We start from the raw sequence: 20678 nt of genomic DNA, 5'->3' as shown, positions 1-20678 counted from the left end.
GAAATATTCTTCCTAATGTTAAAATCTTATTCTTCCAGTCATATATTAGCTATCAAACTTTGAACAATCTTAACAAGCTGGAAACTCACATCATTTCTGTGAATAAATTTCTGCTGAAAGGTGCTTTTTTGGATGTTTTGAACAGTAATATCATTACCCTCATGTGTTCAGTAACCAGTTTGAGTGCAAGCTTTTTATGCATGATTAAATGAGGCCCAATTCCAAAAAAACTGGCTATTACATAATAGATTATAGTTTTTATTCAATGTTTTGTATAGATACACTTTTTTTTCATCTCAGGTATAATTGAATCACTCCTACAATAAAATATGGCAAACACAAAACTATTTTTGCAATGTCCCTGTTTTAATATATGATACTTGAGTCATGAGTGTATGTGCACACAGACATATATGTATACATGTATACATACAGATACATATACACATGCATATACATAAAGATATATACCTCACATCTATCTATCTGTCTTTATATATATATATATATATATATATATATAATATTAGGGATAAAAATCCAAAATTACAGGTAAAAACTCAATTAAAATCAATTTATTGAAAATTAAGTGACAGTGGATTTTCATCGATGAGTTCATGAACCTTGGTTCTTTTCCCTAAAACTATATACATGTATATATATATATATATATATATATATATACATACACACACATGTATATGTGCATGCACACATGTACACGCACACACACATACACACACATAGTATCTGAAGTGTACAGTATTATATATCTATCGCGGCTGAACTTACCAATCAATGGTAAATCTATACTGTGCAATGATATATATATAATACTGTACACTTCAGATAATGAACCCAGTTTATTGCCAGGTATATGAGTGCATCTTTTTCCTGATTTATGGAATTTTAGATGACTTACTTATGTACATATATATATATATATATATATATATATATATACATATATACTCATACACACTGGAAAAATTGGACACAAAAATGATTATGCACCTACACACAGACACATACAAATATGTAAAAACTGGGATCAATTCTTCTGGTAAACATGGTAGGATCACTTAAAATAAAAGAGCTGAACATATATATATATGTGTTATTAAAACATAAGTATCAACATGTTTCATTAAAACAGATATCCAACAAAATGCTCTGAACTTACTGTCTAAAACACACTTACGCACGTACATACACATGTATGTGTATATATATATATATATATATTATGGAGATGTACTTGCATAGCAAGTGATCTGATCTGAGATCGTGTGCTGAAACAAAAACAATTGCAGTGTGGAAGGTGCTTTTATATATATATATATATATATATATATATATGTGTGTGTGTGTGTGTATGTGTGCGTGTGCTTAAACAGGACTATACATACATACATTTATACATACGCACACACATGTATTTTAAAATACTCATGCATATATATGTACACACACAAACACAGACGTTCACACATCCACATATATGCACACATGCACATATTTTGTTTGTATGTCTGTATGCTTATGAAAGTAACTATTTCAGCAGTGAGCTGAAAAAGTACATGATTTTTTTCCCATAACTAATATACAATATGTAACACTTGCATAATGTTTGTATTTCATAGAACATCATCGTTATATTTGATTTTATTTTCCAAATATACTATTTTATATCAAAATGATGGAGGCATCACATTATCTTTGTACTGTAACTATGGCAAAACTGCTGTCACATTATTGTAGGTCACAACATGACAGCAGTTAAGTTCTTGCAGTTTACCCAAAAGACAATAGTAAAAGTTGCATTGGTTGATTATAGCCATGGATCTTTAGATGTAGCTGATGGAGTATGTTTTTGATAAACCTAAGTAATAATAATAATGATAACAATAATAAGAATAGTGATAAATATTTATGTCAAGAATGTGGCGATACCTAACAGCAAAAGAGAAAGTAATATCAGTTTCAATGGAGCATTGTTCTTTCTTTTTTTAAAAAAAGAAAAGAAAATTGTGCAACCTGGAACCACTGGACTTCAAGACAGACATACATATTCTTCAAAATCTTGCCGTCCTTGGAATACCTCATGGTCTTTGGAAAGTATCTTTTGTCTAAGGCCTGCTGACTGTTAGTATGAAGAAGAAAAAAAACTCAACAAAATTCGTATTTTAAATCTATATCATGGAATGAGATACTAATTCATTATATTTGTCACAAGGGCAGTAGATGAGAGGACATTACATAGTCTGGTTACAAAAAGTGTGGGTGTTTACACTGAAATTAAATGAATGAGAAAAAGAAAGTGAATGAGTGTGCAAATTGTAATAATGTCCCTAGACATAGACCACCATCTAACACTAATTAAGGAACCTCACAGATCTTGGATTACCTTCGCTATAATCAATAATGAAGATAATAATAAAAGTAATGTAAATAAATAATAATTTTATAGTAATTATATTCACCATCATTTTATGTCTGTCTTCCATGCTGGCATGGGTTGCACACAGTATTAATAATCATATTTTTGAAACTAAACATGTCTTCTCTCATAAACCCTTTGGCAAGTTAGTCAATAGGACATTGAGTTTTCTTAGTATACTTCAGTGGATTGTGTCTCATTGTAGTATCTATATATATATATATTAACATTAACTGGTTGGAGGCATTTGAGAGCAAAGTATATCCTATTATAGTTTTAGTGCATAGCTTGCAAATAGATATCAACTGCTGACTTTTTCATTGGTTTGTCTATCCACTATTCCCTAGATCTACAAGTCTTTAAAATAAGAGAGTATTTACTTGTGACTATTACTAAAACACAAGATGCAACAGAAAAATAGTATTAATTCAACAAGATTTTCAGAAGAAAAGTTACTATCTAAATAGCATAAGCCCAGGGATATTGTTAACTTAATGTTCAAATGACACATATCTTCTTGATGTCACATCCTGTTTGACAAGTGTTCATTAAATATTATTTGCAGATAATTATGCTAAATATTGCCTTTATCAATTAAACATTTTTCTTCATTCATTTCTCTGTTCTTCTACCAAGAAAGCTTATTGATAATTTTCATTTTAATTCCTACCTCAAAACTAAAAAAAAAGAGGAAGTTTCTATGCAATCATTGACTTTTTAGAAATAGCAGTCAATTTTAACTCATCATATTCTATTATCTTTAAAAAAACTGCCAGAATGCTACATAATTACTAATTAGCAAAATGACTAGATGATCAGAGTCAGGCCATTTCTGATCATAAGGCTGTTTAATCAAGGCAACAACAACAAATAAAAATCATTTGATGACTTTACAAGGGAGCCTTTAAGTGGTTGCTTAACATGCTAGAAATAGTAGACAAATATTCCTCAAATCATACCCTACCATCTTAAAAATATCGGAAGGAAGGCATGATACCTTGGATAGTATAATTCTTAATGCACTATAACTGAAAGAAAAGTGGTTTACTTACAGAATGCCTTTGATCATATTTTTACTCAGTCAGGATTGAATTGTTACTAAGCTAAATAACTAAAAGATTTCTGGTCAAGTTTTCAGAATAAAATGGTTTAATACTGAAGAAAACAAACCACAGATCCCTCATCAAACCAATCACCCTTATTGACCCATTCATAAATTTCACTTATGGTCAAGATTTCTTACCCTTTGCTTTGCCTTCCACTTCAAATACATAAAAGAAATAGCTTTGTTAGAGATATTAAGCCAATTTCAGTAACTTACAGTTTCATGTTGTCACAGTGACCAGACAGATTTTATGCGGATAGTCAGGTAGTTTTAAACAACAACAACAACAACGATAATAATAATGGTAATGGTAATAATCCTTTCTGCTATAGTCACAAGACCTGAAAGTTTGGCTGAGCAAGCTAGCCTATTACATTGACCCCAGTACTCAACTGGTACATATTGAGAGCAAAGTCTAGCTTGGCAAAATTTGAACATCGACCACTAAAAATTGTTTTGCATGCTAAAACTTCTGCCAGCTCATTGCTTTAGTAATGCTCATTTAATGTCAATGTTCCATGCTAGCATGGGTTAGGTAGTTTATCAGGATCCAAGGACTGCATCGTGTTTTAGTATCTGCTTTGATATGGTTTCTATGGTTGGATGCCCTTCATAATGCCAACCATCTTACAGGATGTGCTAGGTGCTTTTTTCATGCCACCGGCACTAGTGAGATCACTATGCAGCTTTGTAGACTACAAAATCTGAGGTGGTGGTGGTGGGTGGTAGTTTTGTGCTAGGAAATGAAGAGGTAAAGTATGTAAGAAGTGTGTGGTGAAGTAAGTTCTTGTTTTAGAGGAGCTACATGGCTAAAAGAGTGTGAGAATACTCAGTAGGAACTGCAAAAGGATAAATAGTAGTAATGAGGTATCCAAATGGCTCCTCAAGATATTAGACGAGTAGAAGTAGGAACAGGAACGGAGAGTGTGGATGTGTGAGTGGGTGAAAAGAATGTATGGAGGAGCAAGAGACAAGGAAATAAGAGAGGGGAGGTTGGCAAAAAACTGTAATGATTAGGCTGGGTTTTAAGGTGGATATATGGAGTGATGGATAAAGGGTGGGGAATGACCAGTGATGCACCAGCCAAGGAAGGTCGAGGGATATCGAAGTAAGTGGAAGCCAGGAACAGCAGGATAATAATTACGATACAGTTGACATAAGCCATATGAGGGACAGAGTTAACATGTGGCTGGGAGGCTGCAGAAGGGAGAGAGGCTGGCATAGTGAATGCGGAGAGATAATTTGGTAGAAGATGGGGCATATTATGAAACTGTTGATGGTTATTATGTTGTTCAATTTTTAATAGGATATGAATAGGGTATGATTTATAGAAGATGATAGGAAAGTAAGATTTCATACCTTGAGAAAGATTATAGAAATTAATATTTATATACTAGAGTAATTATAACTTCTTGACAGGGGCAGTTGATTTTAAGAAACAGGAGAGAATCAAGCACAAAATATGTGGTTTTTATTTGTGTTCCTTTATGTTCTTTGTTCAAATTCTGCCTTGGGCATAGGGATCAATGAAATAATACCAATTAATTATATTGTCCCCTTCAAATTTGTGTGCATGTGCATTTGTTAGAATCTGTTTTCTTTGGGCTGGAGGTGTATCAGGGACCGAAATCTATCAAAAATATTCAGTATAGTTCAGGAATAGTGTTTTATTGCTATGGACTGTCTAGAAGTGAAGGAAGCAATATATTTGTGGCTTGTCTCTCAGCCAAAAGCATATTTTCTGAGAGAGTAAAGAAGATTGTGCAAAGATGGACTGTATTGAAGAGTAAGGAGACTATGTTGAGAAATGATATACATTTAAGATCTCAATTAATGCTGTAATAAATCTTAAAAAAAAGAAAATGAAACTAAAAGTAAACACATCACTGAATGCTAATCTTTAGAGCACAGAAAGTGAAGAGACCATGATTGATATAACATTTTAATTGAATATTCAAATTCAAACCAGCACTGTGGTGACTGAAGGGAAACCATGTCGAGTGAAGTGCAGGAAATTAATTTTTCTACCAACTAGAAAAACAAAGATCATTGTGGATAGTTAACAACCCCTCTTTAAGGTTATATCTTGGTCAAGCACTTAAGAATTCAAATACATTTTCTATGTAAGATATATAATGGCTGCAAGTTAAAAATGCTGTCCTAATCATAATATGATCATGAGCTCATACATTTGTACTGTTGTAGTAGAGTGTTGTGTCATTTTCATAACACCTAACTGTATTTGCTCCAACTTCGATGATTAAAAAATACAGGTTCCATTGCTACTTCACAGTCATCAAGTTAGTGGCTAAAAAGTTGTTTCAAAAAACAAACTACCACAATCATGTAAAACTGAATGAAAACCTGGCCTGACAGAGTGCTAACCTCCTTTGAAAAAACAGTTTTGCTCCATGAACATTTGTACCTTCATTTGCCCCATCATGTGGAAAACAGTATCTTCTTAGTATAAATCAAAACATCGCCACCACCACCACCACCACTACAACAACAACAGTAATGCTAATTAGATTTTATATGCTGATATTGTTAATTGGATTTTCTAAGACATTTACATGTCTTTCCTATAATAAAATGTGGCAGGTTTGTATTTCAAACCTATAGACTAGAAGTCATTTATAATATAATTAATTAACATGCTAAATAATATAATTAATAAACCATAATGTCATTATATTTGACCTCACCAAATTAATGTGTTAAAATTAAAAACTAAAGTCATCAGATATCCAACTGTAAATGCCATTTGCTGAAATTCTTACTAGAAAATTTGTTTCATTCCTTAATTTTATAATCTTTACTATAGAAGCTAAATTAAGACCAGCTATTAGTTAATTTTAGTCAAATGTAATTTAAATGATTTAGCTAAATTAAAATATCTTGTTGGTTAGTTTCTTGAAAGTGAGACTGAAAACTCTTACATGATTTCTAAGTCAAATTATGGGCAACAGCTGTTTAATTAATTAATTTCCATACGACCAGAATTTAAATTTTAAAATTGAATAGTTAGAATATTAAATAATAGCATAACAATTTTAAAAATTACATATTTTTCAGTGCAGTCTGGTGTGATAGATAAGAGGATTCTCTCATTTTATTTCCAAAGTTAATCATATTACTTATGTTTTCAGCAGAAAAATACATTTCATTCTTTTTGTCTTTTGGCTATTTTATTGTAGTTCGAACTAATTTTGTTGGTGATGTTTTAAACCTTATATAATAATAGCTGTTTAAATGAACCAGTGCCTGTTATTCTAAACTTCAATAAAATGTACTTATATTGAATTTACATGATGATAGACAAATAGGAATGTCTCTCATCATATTTTGTAACAAATCAGCCACTGTGAACCAATCAGATATGTACAATTTGGCTTTCAATTAATACTTTCCTTTATAGCAAAAACTCTGCAGTCATCAGCAGATTCCTAGAGAGTTGGGATTATGATGATCCTGTTTTGATCTTCAGTTGAAGCCATCTTCTATCCATATGTTGCTAATGCTCTTGGGAGAAAATACCATATATAACTCCTCCTTAAAACATAGGTTCTTGTACCTAGTAAGAAAAAGAAGTAAAAAAAAAAAAAGAAATTAAAAAGTAAAAAATATAAAAAAGAATGAAACATACTATTTTCTTTATCTTTCTTAGATCCACATAATGTAGTCTTTGAGATTCACTTTTCCCATTTTGATTGAATATTAGATCATTTAGTAAACATTGTCTACAAGAACTTGTAAAAATATAATAGTAATGTAACACAGTATAGTAGTAATATAAACACAATATTGGCTTTGTGGGTGTGGACAAAGATCTCCACCCACCTTTCAGCACTTAGATAGTCCCAAAATATCAAAATTAAAACTAACAGTTATCAGCACTGCTTATCTTATGATAAACAACATTCAACTCTAATTCATTTGCTTTCATCAATATTTTTTTAATCAAAGATCGATTCCTTGTATTAAATGGTCCCACAAGATACCTAAATTTTGAACTTCTTTACTTGGCTGTGAAAATAGAATATATATCTATAACAAAACAAAAAAAGAATAACAACAATAATAATGATAACAACAAAAATAAAGGAGTATTTTCTTTTTGGCTTGCTATTCTATGAGAAGTTCTGATTTCACCATCTGCATTTGTTATTTCAGTCTTCACTTTCTACATCTCTTTTGTCTTTGAAAAGATTGTTTCCTTTTATGTTTACAAGAATCTGTTGCTATTAGAATGTATATCTCACATCAAAAAAACACTTTTTTAAAATACAGGCAATGACTTTTTAATCTCAGCCATTACATTGTATGAACTATTTAGAGGGGAACATTTTTCATACTAAACGTAAATATAATAGCATCTCACATGTGTAATATAGTGAGTTGAATGACTTTGGCTAACTGAGATTATGAAAACAATTAGTAGAAAAAAAACCTTCTTTTAGGGTTGTTGAAAAATCTAAAAGCAACAAAGGAGAACTTCAATAAAATCAATTAATTGAAATTTTGAAAAATATTAGAAATACAGAATGAGAGTAGATCTGGTCTTAAAGCCAACTGGTGAAAGCAACTGGTAAGTTTCAGTCTTATTTGACCTCCTTAGCAAACTGTTTTTTATTCAGTTGGCAAGACTTAGAGTTATCACTCTGATTATAGAAGCAGAGGAAATACAATGATGTAAATTATAATTTAAAAATGAATTTTATGAATTGATTTAAAAAAAATGTCTTTCCTCTCTATTATTCAAATTAATTCTGAAATAAAAACATTCATTAACTTTATTTTGTTGACTCATAAATATTTTGGATAAAATTGTACAACTGCTTAGTATGCTGTTTTGAAATAATATCATTTAAAGATTTTGAACTTTAAAGATGACATATTTGGAATGAAAACTAATATTTGAATTAAAACTTACTGGGAATTCATAATATCCTACATCAGAAGAACTTGCAAAGGTCATGAATATCTTCCCTCCTCTTCTGACTTATAGAGAGAAAAGTGTAATAAATATTAAATCAAATTATCTTAAGATAACTAAATTATATTACTGCCTTTACTGAAAGAATTTTTCATACACCAGTTTTTCTACTTCTTATTTTCATTTTGATATTGACATTAAAATTATATCCACACTCTTATTTATATATATATATATAATATATATATATATATTATATTATATTACATTATCTCTCTCTCTCTATGTGTAGATAATATTATACATATAGAATATATATATATGTGTGTGTGTGTGTGTGTGTGTGAGTATGTATATATATATATATATATGTTGACATCCTATAAATGTCAGATAAGAAATATTGGATGTCACTGATAATCAGAAAGCTGATGATTCCAGAAATCAATGTGATTATTAGCCAAAAACTGATAATCTACAGATCAGAAGAGCTCTCTCAGATGTGTACAGATTGAGAACAACATTCCATCGACACATTAAATACAAGCAGATTTAATATTTGAATTTGGTCTAACAAGTAGTCTGTCTTGATCAAAATCTAAGATCACCTCTGGAGATATTCTATACATCCCATTACCATTATATCTAAAGGAGGAGCTTCTGGCCTGTCAGAAAAAGTAACCAAGTCTTCTTCATGGAAAGGGGACATGTATATTCAGCATAATGTATATCTTAGATAGTTGTTGTTGTTGTTCTTGGCACTCCGTCGCTTACAACCTCAAGGGTTCCAGTTGATCCAATCAACGGAACAGCCTGCTCGTGAAATTAACGTGCAAGTGGCTGAGCACTTCACAGACACGTGTACCCTTAACGTAGTTCTCAGGAATATTCAGTGTGACACAGTGTGACAAGGCTGGCCCTTTGAAATACAGGTACAACAGAAACAGGAAGAAAGAGTGAGAGAAAGTTGTGGCGGAAGAGTACAGCAAGGTTCGCCACCATCCCCTGCCGAAGCCTCATGGAGCTTTAGGTGTTTTCGCTCAATAAACACTCACAAAACCCAGTCTGGGAATTGAAACCGCAATCCTATGACCGCGAGTCCGCTGCCCTAACCACTGGGCCATTGTGCCTCCACCTTAGATAGTTATGCTATCAAAAATTATTAGTTGACCATAGTTTGAAAACTTTTGATCATCCATCTCCTTAACTAGGTTTGAAGGGGATGTTGGGTAATGCAATAACAGGAATAACATTTGGGATTAATCAAAATTATCTTAATAATTAGGTTTCCATTATTTGCTCATATGTAGTTAGGGTTAGGGTTAGAAACATTGTATTAACAGCAAACAAGATGAGGACAAATATCCATTGAATGTAAATAATGTAAATAATGTACATAATTCCTCATCTCTTAAATATAGAACTGGACATCAATGTTTGGAAACTGACCTATTTTCCATTACATTTCAGACAGATTCAACACTGTGCTGCTGAAGCAGAAATACCAATATAGCAAATATTCTGCTCAATATCACAGATTTGCTTGTCATTTGCTTGACCTTGACCACTTGAGCATGTTCCTTAGTGGCTGACAATATGTACATCTCTGATCACGAGCAGAAGTAGTGGGGGAGCATCATAGCCATGTGTTGAGAGGGATTCTTTAGTGTTTGAATAAATGTAACAAAAGCAAAGTTTGGAAGAAATGTTATCCATTTTTCACACTTTCTAGGGGTAAACAACTACGAAATCACAGTAACTACCCAAGGGCAAAAATCATGCTACACAGTGTCATTTGGTAATTATGTTTAAGTTGCAGTGGATGATTGTATTTTAAAGGCAATATGATGCTACATTGCATTGATATGTTAATGATGGTAGCCTGGTGGTAAGTGAAGGTTAGCTAAAACATAGCTTACAATATATGTGTCTGATAGCAGTAATATCTCAATGAGATATTACTTCTCTAACGAGAAGAATGGGATGCTCATGTGCATTGCTGAAGATGATTAACTTTTGGAAAAAACAAGAAAAAGTAAAGGAAAGCAAATAAAAATTAAATCAAAAACTAAAGTAGCTCTTAACACCAAAGTGTTATTCAGGGGTAGTTCTAGCTATGTCATAAATGTGTGATATGCCATAATAAATTCTGAGGTATATTACAGCTTTATTGCAATTTATACTGTCTACCAAAAGATTTTAAGATTTAAATGGATATAGACATGACTGTATGATAAGAAGTTTGATTTCCAACCACATGATTTCAGGTTCAGTCCCACTGTGTGGAACCTTGGAGAAGTGTCTTCTGCTATAGCCTCAGGCTGACCAAAGCCTTGTGAGTGGATTTGGTAGATGGAAAAATGAAAGAAGCCCATTGTATAAATATCTATATTTCTGTGTGTGCGTGTGTGTGTGTGCGTCTTTGATTCTGTATTTGGTTTCCAACCACATGATTTTAGGTTCAGTCCCACTGTGTGGAACCTTGGGGAAGTGTCTTCTGCTATAGCCTCAGGCTGACCAAAGCCTTGTGAGTGGATTTGGTAGATGTAAAAATGAAAGAAGCCCATTATATAAATATCTATATTTCTGTGTGTGCGCATGTGTGTGTGTCTTTGATTCTGTATTTGTTTTCCACCACCACTTGACAACTGGTATTGGTGTGTTAACAAACCCATAGTTTAGCAGTTTGATAAAAGAGACCACTAGAATAAGTACCAGGCTTTAAAAAAAGGTAAGTACTGAGGGCGAGGGGCAATTCATTCAACTAAAATTCTTCGAGGTGGTGCCCCAGTACGGCCAAAGTCTAATGACTAAAACAAGTAAGAGGTAAAAGAATAAATTATGTGTTCCTTTATTGTAAGTTGGCAGGAAATTAATTGCGTTAGGTTTCAGATCAACCATCCTTCGATGAAGAGATCAAGTATTCAATAGTCATTTCATTGTACTTTCAGACAGGATACTTAATACTTAATTGTACAGACCAAAGAGTACAGAATGTTCTGGCGAAATTATTAAACATGTTTCATCCTTCACCGTAAAGTGCCACTCCTAAATTGAATCTGTCAGGCACCAGAAAGCCTGTAACAAATGTGGAAATCTCCCACCATAAATATAAACTTTAACACATGAAATCAAGCCAAGACAGAATACATATATTCATAATCCAAATAATAAGGATAATAAGGAGACAAAGAAATTCTTTAACACATTTTTAATGATTTGTTACAATTGTTTCTGTACCAACTTTGCTTGCAGCATCAGTTTCTGCAAAAATTCGAAGAGAAAATTTATGCAATGTTTGCGGTTTTAGACATTAAAGAGGCACTTCATCAGACTTGCATCAAAGAATTCCAGCATTGGTCTGGAACCCGACAGTATTGATAGCCCAGTTTTCAGGTTGAGGGCATCTCTGGAAATATCCTTTCTTTACATCCCAACAGGACCTATATATATATATTTATTTATTCTTAATGTACAATAATTCTGATGCGACACTTCCTTTTCTTTTCTATTCTATTCTCTTACTCTTTTGCCTTCTTTCTTCTATTACACACACACACACACACATGCACGCATGCATGCACTCACACAGAGTCGCATATCTATGCATGTATTTATGTATGTATGTATGTACACACATGTCTATGTGCATAGGTACACCATGGTCCATACACACGCAGACAAGGGTCGATTCATATGAAAAAGAAAGTGAACAAAATTTGTAAGTTCGATCTTTTTTTAATGATAATCAAACCAAATGTTCATCATTTTGAGCCACTCACCCAATGAGTATTTCTGCCAAATGTGGTGAAAATCCATTCAGCCATTTTCTAGTAATTTTGCAAATACACAGACAAACAGACCAAGATGGGTGATTACAGTACCCTACTTTCGCTTATGTGTGCAAGGTAAAGATAAAAATCTTGTTACACAGTGTAAAAAGTGTTTAAGTGAAGTTAAGAGTCTTTGTGTGTTTTTGGAAGGTTAATATGCATATTCCACTCTGCAATTGTTTTTTGTTTCAACATGCAGTCTGTGATGAAATCACTTGCCTGGCTAGTACATATCCAAAGTTTATCATATGTCTCCTTAGAAAGTACTGCAAGAAAACAAATATGTTTCCCTCAAGGGGTTTGAATAACCTACCCATTCCCTATTTGAGAAATTCTTCACAAACTGCATTGTAGTTACATATGAAAATTTAATACAACTTATGAGGAATACGGTTGGCGCCATAATATTAAAACTTTTTCATTACCAAATTTATAATCAAATACATAGCTTGTATTTTTAGAATTCATTTACAAAGTAAACAAGGATTTGGAAGGCATTTGTAAAATAAACAACTTTTCATTAATGAGGTATTTTTCAGAACATAATTTGACAAAATGAAGGTTTTCATTTAAATATCTGCATCTTTTAAAATGTAGTTTTATGTTATTGAAGCAGTGATGAATACTGCTGGCTGACAGTAAAAATGCTTCAGAATTAAAATCATTTTATAAATTACTTCATTGCACACATTATTCCTTTACACACACATGTGCGTGTGTGTGTGTATTATCCAAAATGTAAAATATATATACATCAAGGCTGATGTTACCAATTAGTTTCGTGCAATGAATACAGTGGAGTGTTAGCTAACAATCTGATTATATAACCTTACACTCATCAGAATTAGCCAATATGGAAGGGAATATGGCGACTGCTCTCGATTGTTGGAGGTGAATTAGTACATCTGGTTTGCAGTTGCTGTGAAAAAGTTAGTGAAACAAAAAGGGCCAGGGGATTAGGTTAGGAGTTATGTCCCTTCGTTGGGTTCGCTGTCATATGCATAATTTTCTCCAGGGGTGTAGGTATATATAATTATGTTTGTTAGTCTGTTTTCTTTCTGTATTGGTTAAGGTCATGGGGGGATTTATGTTAGTGTGCGGTGTGTAATGTGTGTGTGGGGGGAGTCTATATATGTATGAGTATATGTTGGAGGGGAGTCTATTTTGTGGAGTGTGCGTACCTGGGTGCATTGGTGTGTGCTCTGATCAAATTCTTTGCCGGACCCGAGGGTATTGGTGGAAGGTTAAGGCCGGGGAGCTGTGGTTGTAGTCATGGTGGGGCAAACAGGTACAATAGGATGTACTTCCTTTTATGTGGGCAAGGATTAAACACTTCACTCTCGCTATTCAGGTAAATATCCAGGCATTGGGTACCCCTTAAAATTGCTCTCTTCTCAGCCAGGCACAACTTGTACTTCCTGCAGCTGTTGAAGTATAACATAATGTGGAAGATCCTGGAGAAATGCAAACCATACTTATATATATATAATGTATATCACTTCATATACATATATATAACGTATATCACTCCATACACACACACACACACACACACACACACACACACACATAACATATATCACTTCATTTATCAATTTAGTTAGCTTTTCAAATTCTCAGACAGGGTGTAGGAAGAAAGACAGGGACTTCAAGAAAAAAGAACAAAAAGAGAGATAAAAATAAAAGTTAATCGGTTTTCTGGTATGTTGTGAAGAAAAGATAACCTATTTAGAATATATTTTTATCTATGTATGTACTTATATGTAAATTTATATATATTGCTGTATGTGCATACAAACGATTGCAAGTGTAGTTTTTATATGTAGACCTACATAGTAGACTTACTAACATATTAAATTTAATAATATCTGCATTTATTGAAAAATGATGAACATCTTTAATTGACTTTTTACTTTTATTGGGAGTGGGGGAGGGGCTCATCAGAGGTGTCAACATATCTTCACAAATCCTAGAGAAACAAGCAGTCAACCTGTTTACATACACATTGAATCCAATAGTCCAGAGAACTGGAGCTATCTATTTGTATACTACAAGTATTTTGCACACACACACACACTTGTATGTCATCGTCGTCGTCATCATCATCATTTAATGTCTGTTTTCTATGTTGGCATGAGTTGGAGGGTTCCATAAGAGTCACACATTAAGACCCAATGTCTGTTTTGGCATGACTTTTATAGCTGGATGAGACCTCCTAATGCCAACCACACATATATAAATGCAAATATATAAATACAAATATACATATATGTACATACATATGTTTGTGTTCACTCCTACTTCTCTTCCTACTTCTCTTCACTCCTACTTCTCTTCCTACTTCTCTTCATTCCTACTTCTCTTCACTCCTACTTCTCTTCCCACTTCTCTTCCTACTTCTCTTCACTCCTACTTCTCTTCACTCCAACTTCTCTTCCTACTTCTCTTCACTCCCACTTCTCTTCACCCCTACTCTTTCTCTCCTCTCTCTTACTCTCTCTCACTCTCTTCTCTCGTACTCCCCCCTCTCTCAATCTTACTCTCTACACTCTTACTCTCTCACTCTCTTCTCTCTTTCCCTCTCTCTCACTCTCTTCTCTCTTTCCCTCTCTCTTTCCCTCTCTCTTACTCTTTCTCTTTCTCTCCCCCATACCCCTCTTCCCTCTCTCTCACTCTCTTCTCTCTCACTCTCTTCTCTCTCACTCTCTTCTCTCTCACTCTCTTCTCTCTCACTCTCTTCTCTCTCTTTCTCTTCCTCTCTTTCTCCCCCATACCCACCTTCCCCCTCTCCCCCATACCCACCTTCCCCCTCTCTCAATCCACCTTCCCTCTCTCCTCTCTTTCTCTCCCCTCCCATACCCATCTTCCCCCTCTCTTACATCGTCAACACCCCCTCATAAGCTCATCCCACCACACCCCAACACACTCCTACTCTACCTTCCCACTCCACCCCATCCAATTCCTTACACCCACCACCCACCCCTACCCACATACCCCACCCTACCCACAGACCCCTACCTCTACCACACCCTCAGCCTAACCCACACTCCACCCATGCCTTCCCCACCTCCCAACACCCTCACATCACACCACACCAATACCCTGGCATCACACCATGCACACACTACAACTGACCAACTGCTTTCTCACTTCCCCAGTTTCACACTACATACGTCAAGATCACCAGCATTCTATCTCCCACACACAGCCCCTCGTTCTTCGATCACCGTTTGTTATCTCCCCCTTTTCTTAGCTCTCCTGAAAAAAGAATTTCTAACTTCCGGTCAGCCATTGTTATGATCAGCCATTATTATGATTGACCGTTGACTGGACACTATTCAATTTTTTTTCTCCGTGTTTTTCTCCTTGTCTCCGTATTCTTTCTGTTGAAGAGCGTAGCTCGAAACGTCAAAGACTTTCCGTATTCCCGAGCGTCATACTAATACATCCTTTTGTTATTTACACCACCTGTCCTCGTCTGTTGTTGTTTTTTCGTATATTACCATACTCGCTGAGGAATATCCAAATACCTCCAAGGAAAATCTACTTGAAGCGACTCACGGAGAAGACTGAAAGTATCATCAAACGAATGCACTGGAAACCTTTCTTTTGGCTTTAAATCCTAAAAGTGCCCCTTGCGTATGAAAGATCTTGAGAACTGCAAGATTGACTTATGGAACATTCTAAAGAAGGTAAGATTTCGGCATTATTCTAACCTATTCCTTAAATCCTTAAATGATTATATGACCACTATTAACCCTTCAAACCCTATGAGTTTATTTTGGCATGACCTCCACCCTCAGTTCCCAGTGAAAATTTGCAAAAAATTCAGTTATAATTTATTTTTATTCATGTTCTAGCTTTTTGTTGTTATTTTTGATAAATAAACCAATAAAAATACCCATTTCATGTTGTTTATTTTATTTTCTCACTTCTACCTCCAAAACTGGACTTCAGCATGCCAGTCATGCCAGCAATTTTGCTGTGGTACTCTGACACACAAGAAATCTTTACAATGATTATACTTTTGGGAAGGTCCTTATATGCAGTACTTGGATTTTGTTATCTACCTTTGTTGTACTTTTCTAAGCACACACACACACACACACACACACATACACACACACACACACACATATATATATATATATATATACACATACATATACATGCTTATGTATATGTATTAAACATATACTGTATGTTTAATATATATGCTTATATATATATTGTGTATTGTGTGTATGAGTGTGTGCGTGTGTGTGATGTGTGTGTGTGTGCGTGTGTGTGTGTGTGTGTGCATATGTGGATAAAGATATATATACTCTTTTACTCTTTTACTTGTTTCAGTCATTTGACTGCGGCCATGCTGGAGCACCGCTTTTAGTCGAGCAAATCGACCCCAGGACTTATTCTTTGTAAGCCTAGTACTGATTCTATCGGTCTCTTTTGCCGAACCGCTAAGTTACGGGGACGTAAACACACCAGCATCGATTGTCAAGCGATGTTGAAGGGACACAGATACACAAACACACATATATACATATACATATATACGACGGGCTTCCTTCAGTTTCCGTCTACCAAATCCACTCACAAGACTTTGGTCGGCCCGAGGCTATAGTAGAAGACACTTGCCCAAGTTGCCACGCAGTGAGACTGAACCCAGAACCATGTGGTTGGTAAGCAAGCTACTTACCACAGAAATATTCAATTATGATAAGAAAACTCTTGAGCCAAATGAAAATTCAACCTATAAATGAGGGTTTCTTGCTTCTAATATTAACATTTGAGCCAAGGCAGTGAGCCTGGCTGAATCATTTCTGCACCAGGCAAAATGCTGCTGAGGTCTCCTTTGTCTTTCATCCTGTTGTGGTTGGAAAAATAAGTACCAGCTGAACAATAGGGTTGATGTAATTAACTTACACAACTCTCCCAATATTGCTAGATTTGATCCAAAATTTGAAATCAATATTAACATTTGAGTCAGCAGTTAATTTCCATAGTGATAACTAAACCATTTAGCATTTAAACAGGCCATACACACAAAATATTCTCCCTGGTTTATGTTGAAACCAGCCAGATCCAGACTCTCATACCTATGCTACAGTGTCATTCTTGAAATAAACAATCACAACATCGACATCATGAAGTAATGAGATAATGCATGATTTATTCAGAAGAATGTGAATAAATAAGCATTAACATTTGATAGAATAATCTGAATGTTAAAGGGTTAAATTTGAGGATGTTCTGGCTGTGTGTGTGTGTATTTGCCTGAGGGTTTTGTTGTGCCATCTACCTCTTGACATGTGTGCACTTTCAAGTTATTCTAAGATTTTATCTCATGTCCCCATACTTCCTTGCAAACATGTATGTACATCAAACTGTACATTTTATCACGTATTTGTGGGTGGGGGAGGGAATAACACCATTCCATTAAGCCCTGCTTACAGGTTCATACATACATACATGCATACATACATACATACATACATGCATATATACATACACACATTCATACATACATTCATACATACATACTTACATGCATACATACACACACACACACATATATATATATATATATACATTCATACATACATATATATGTATAAAGCTGAAGATCAGTGAAAAAGAGAACACCTATGCTGAAGTATTGAGAAATCTGCAGTTACTCTATCTGGATTAAAAGTTTAGGTTTACACCTGTAATTATTGGGGCCCTGGGATATGTAACACACTGTCTAAATACCAATCTTGAGAAATTAGGCTTCTCGAAACCAGAACGGAGAAAACTAACTCAAAGATTACAGTTCCAATCTATCAATGGAACTGTAAAAATCTATAAAACTTTCCAGAAGTTTATCATTTAAATATATATGAGCATGTCTAGATATGCAACTATATGCATGAGAATACATACATAAAACACAAATCTGCACATACATACATACATACATACATACATACAAATAAAATACCCTGTTGTTGATGTTGTAATTCCAATGAACAAGCCTTGGATCTTGGATAGAAACCGACTATCTGTACATATATATATATGTACATACAAACATACATACATACGTACATACATACTAATATACATACATACTTACATACATGTATATATATATATACTTACATACACACATACATATATATATACACACATACATACATACATACATACTTACATGCATGCATACATACATACATACATACATACATACATACATACGTACATTCTTACATGCATGCATACATGCAAATTTACATGCATATTTGCATACATATATACATACTTGCACACATACATACATACATTCATATACACACACAGATACATACATACATGCATACATGTGTGTATGTATATATGTATATGCTGCATTTAATCGATGGTGATGATTCATTCCATCACTATTCATCCTTCCTTGCTCTGTGCAATCATTCAAGTGACAAAAGACAAATGGATTTTATATGTGTGTATTTGTGTGTATACATGTGAGTGCATGTATATGTAACAGTATTACTATTTGTACGTGAGTTTACATGCAAACCTGAATGAGTATATACTGTGTGCATGTGTGTTTAAATGTATATATGTTTTGCAAGATTCCTGGTGTGAAATCAAGTTTGAAACAAATATTGTTATATCTTGGTGGTGGTGGTGGTGGTGGTGGGGAAATCATCCCTAAATATATATATATATATATATACAGGCTGCGATGGGTAAACTGTCACCATTTTATACTTTTTATTTTGTGCATGTGCATTGTTTGTTTTGGATTTTGTCGACTACACTGTATAGTAGGGTCAGCTGGGCACTCTCTGTGAGAAAAACAGCACCATGACACTATTCATTCTGCCAGAAACTTGGAAACAACATGCTGTACTGCTTGGCATTCTCACCAGAAGCTTTAATATGAACATTTCTGAGTGTTTGGGTGTCAATCTGAGGACATGTACCAAAAGTGATAAAAATGAAACATCCAGTCAACATCATGGTGTTTGGAGTGATCACTTGTGATGGCAACTTTATGTCTCTATTCATTCAACACAGTCTCAGACTCGACATGGAGGCCTACATCACGTGCCTGGAGGAGATAGTGCTGCTCTGGGCCAAGAGGGTGGCTGCTGGAGCACTATATGTCTGGCAACACGACTCTCCACCATACCACACAAGCAGGAGAACCCAGTCGTGGCTGTCAGACAATTTCTGCAACCATATCACCCCTAACATCTGGCACCTAACTCCCCAGACTGCAACCACCTTAGTTATTATGTGTGGGGTGCAGTTGAGTGAGAGACCAGCAAAACTCCTTGCAACACCAAAGATGAACTGAGAGCAAGGATTATGGCAACATTCACCGACTTAAACAAGGAGACCATGCAGAAGAGTTGCAGGAGATTACAAAGTCGTCTGGAGGTTGTGGTTGAAGCCAAAGGTGACTTTATTGCATAAAAATACTGCTTAGTATTTTAAGATATTTTATGGAGCTGTGGTAAAATAGATGTCAGTGTTATTTTCATTTTTGTGCCATTTAGACGACAGTTTATTCACTGCACCCTGTAAATATTCATATATATATATATATATATATATATATATATATATATATATTTATATATATATATATATATATATAATTGAGAGAAAAGCTGAACATAAGAAGCATCAGTTGTGGTGTGCAAGAGAGATGATTGCGCTGGTATGGACATGTGGTGAGAATGGATGAGGATAGCTGCGTGAAAACGTGCCACACCCTAACAGTTGAGGGAGGCCCAGGAAGACCTGGGCTGAGGTGGTGAGGCAAGATCTTCGAACATTGGGCCTCACCGAGGCGATGACTACTGACCGAGACCTTTGGAAATGTGCTGTGCATGAGAAGACCCGGCAAGCGAAGTGAGATCGTTGCCAGTGCCCCTGGACTGGCTCTTGTGTGGGTGGCACATAAGATGCACCATTTTGAGCGTGGCCAATGCCAGTACCGCCTGACTGGCCTTCGTGCGGGTGACACGTAAAAGCACCCACTACACTCTCTGAGTGGTTGGCGTTAGGAAGGGCATCCAGCTGTAGAAACTCTGCCAAATTAGATTGGAGCCTGGTGTTGCCATCCGGTTTCACCAGTCCTCAGTCAAATCGTCCAACCCATGCTAGCATGGAAAGCGGACGTTAAACGGTGATGATGATGATATGGACTCTCTTGTCAGTTTTGATGTATGAGGCTCCGACAGTGAACTCTTTCTTTGTCAGTCATAATGTTTAACTCAAATGTGACATTTAAGTCCCGCCAACGATTTGCAAAGAAAGCCACAAATGCTGCAAGTATGAGAATTACAGGTCAGTGCATGCGATATG

The 20678-nt window shown here is 34.8% G+C and overlaps 1 long non-coding RNA gene across 2 annotated transcripts in view; it reads right to left on the bottom strand.

The window, feature by feature from the left end:
* Nucleotides 1–1915: 1915 nt before the first annotated feature.
* Nucleotides 1916–20678, bottom strand: part of LOC149136635 (uncharacterized) — a 34630-nt gene continuing 15867 nt past the window's right edge. For both annotated transcript variants that reach the window (XR_016241149.1, XR_016241148.1), the window contains exon 2: nucleotides 1916–7119. This is a non-coding gene — a long non-coding RNA (uncharacterized LOC149136635). The remainder of the gene's footprint in view (nucleotides 7120–20678) is intronic.

This window comes from Octopus bimaculoides, chromosome 3, assembly GCF_046866305.1.
Source record: "Octopus bimaculoides isolate indiv1 chromosome 3, ASM4686630v1, whole genome shotgun sequence".
Lineage (NCBI taxonomy): Eukaryota > Metazoa > Mollusca > Cephalopoda > Octopoda > Octopodidae > Octopus > Octopus bimaculoides.
This window is presented reverse-complemented; position numbering and strand designations above follow the sequence as displayed.